Source organism: Plectropomus leopardus, chromosome 3 (assembly GCF_026936395.1).
Source record: "Plectropomus leopardus strain MGB_pleo_1.0 chromosome 3, ASM2693639v1, whole genome shotgun sequence".
NCBI lineage: Eukaryota > Metazoa > Chordata > Actinopteri > Perciformes > Serranidae > Plectropomus > Plectropomus leopardus.
Genome location: NC_142178.1, coordinates 4,463,132 through 4,465,717, shown reverse-complemented (window position 1 = coordinate 4,465,717; position 2,586 = coordinate 4,463,132). Strand labels below are relative to the sequence as shown.

General features: G+C 36.6%; 1 non-coding gene across 1 annotated transcript; it reads left to right on the top strand.

The window, feature by feature from the left end:
• The first annotated feature begins 2,335 nt into the window (after positions 1-2,335).
• trnap-agg (transfer RNA proline (anticodon AGG)) lies at positions 2,336-2,407 on the top strand. The gene has a single exon. It is a non-coding gene; the product is annotated as a tRNA-Pro (tRNA).
• Positions 2,408-2,586: the final 179 nt, after the last annotated feature.

Here is a 2,586-nt window from a genome sequence, read left to right as displayed (position 1 = left end):
GGAAAAATTTGTCAACACCAGTTTTATCTAATAGAATAAAGTTTTCATCTCACTTAAGACATTTTTACTGCAGTAAACCTTGTGTCTAGTTGACTTAAAAAAGCAACTAATTCTATTATTCTAGGAGGCTACCACAAGTTGAATTACTAATTGCAAAATCGATATTTATATAATTTAAAAAATCCCTTTTTGGCATCTGTTTATTGATGTCATATTGCCTCACACAAATATCTCAATAATATGCTGCATCTCCATTTCAGTTTAACAGAAAGATCTGTATATTACATCTTTTATTTTAACCTGTACAGAAAATCATACCTTTAGGATTTCTAAATACTGCAGTATACCATAACACCTTGATACCGCCCAAAGCTATTTGCAAACATTTCCTCTTTATTTTAACAGCACGACCTAGGGGACCATCATTCCAGCACTATCGCTGAATCCCTTCACTACCACTGTCATTTATTCTTTCCCCTTCTTTTACTTTAAAAAAATCTTAAATGCATTATGTTTCCATTATTGTTTCATTTGCAATGACTAAACTTACAGCAGAATAAAATATCTAATGGTTGATTTCTTGAATAAAAACAAACTTTGCGGTGAACTGATGCAACCAATTACAGCCATTAGTTTGCCTTGAATGAATCCAAGATTTACTGAAGTGTAAAGCCAGTCTCTACAGTAGGTTACATTATTCATATTTACAGTGGGCTAGTATACTCAGGTTGCTATATTGTTTTCTACAGAAACGCTTGTGTTACTTCTGTATAATTTGCAACAACAATTACAATAAATAATTAAAAAATACAATTTGATATCTGATGCATACTATGTAAAATTTTGAGGCCAGAATTAGGAGTACAGAGCACTGAAACATGGTGCAAAATCAATCACTACAATTTAACACGTCATTGATTACGTGGCGCAACGTCACCATCTAGTGGTCACATGCTGTAGATGCATCCACATGAATCCTGTCATCTCCATGTTTTCAAACACTGAAGTTTGTTTAAGGCTGTTTGCTGGCAGCAAAATGTCACTTAGCACAACGTAATCACTGAAAAACTGTTTGCATATGATGGTAAATAAACCGTCTCACATTACCAATATATATTTGTCAATAAAAAAACAGACTACACCCTACAAAACGTGGCACAATAAGAATAAATGTGACAATATTTTCATTAGAAATAAAAAAAATTAAGTGCGTACTAATCAATTAATAAACTGTCCACACAGCTTGTAGAGATTAAATTACAGCCTACAACTAATGACTCAAATTGATTATCATCAAAACAATAATTTCATATAGATGACATCAATGTGTCACAGCCTCTTCTGCTTCTCTTAACACCATTTAAACACATTATTACACAATGACAACATACAGAGCAATATCGAGCAACAAGCCCAACAAAGACCACTGTTCAGTTTGAAAACGAATTTGACAATTAGGCTATTATTCGCACGTTTACGGTCCTTTTAGCGCACAGAAAACAAATGTTCCACAATGAAACAAATTCATGCTACTTAAACTCCGGTTTTGTCGCACATTTGTGTCCCTCGCTTGTTTTACGCAAAGGAAAGACAAAAACCTAAAAGACAATTTTGATTTTGCGAAAGTGACAGTGCAGCTCACCCGTTTGGTGCCAGCCAGCGGCTCCTCTTCCGCCCCGCCACGTCGGCAGGCCGGTAGGTGACTGCGCCGAAGAGTATCAACAAACAAGATAAATCACTGCCTCAGGAACAATTGAGATCAGCTGGTTTGCGAATCCACTCGCAAAGCGACAAATAGAGAGCAAGTGTTGACTAACTACAGCTAACAACTGCTCACAGTTTCGGTTTGCTAGTAAGTTGCAGTGCATACAAAAGCTAATTTAACATAATGCTCCACAGAAATATCCACTCGATAAACGTTGTTCTTACCTGCTGTTTTTACAGGCGCAATACAGGTTTCACGAACTGCAACAGGATTTCAAACAGTCTGTAGGGTCTGACATTACATCTATGTTCCCTTTGTGACACTTTATTTGCCCCAACAACAGAGATTCGTCGCTGCTGCTTTGCTCACGTGCTGCCCTTTGCTCGTGTAAAGAAACGACGTGAGGCGGTTGGAAACGAAGACGGAAGTAGGAGGGAGGATATATCTTGCTTCGCCTGGATACTTACAAATGAGTAAAAAATACAATTGCTTTGATCTGCGTTGCTGCATTTCGAGCTCAAGAATAAATATGTAGAGTAACTAAAAAAAAATAAATAAAACAAAGAAAGGGACGAACCATGTGGGTTATTATACTTTAAGTACTCTACATTTCCGCCTGTTATCAATAGTGGCTCGTTGGTCTAGGGGTATGATTCTCGCTTAGGGTGCGAGAGGTCCCGGGTTCAAATCCCGGACGAGCCCTGTTTTTTTCCCCCTCTTGCATTATTATTATTTGACATATAATAATTATAAATAACTTTATCTCAAGGATAATTCTTGTGTACAGCTACACTACAAAAAGCGAAAGACTTCACGTATTAAGTTTCAGTAAAGAAGCATACAGAATACTCATTATGTCAATTATATATACATGGGAGGAT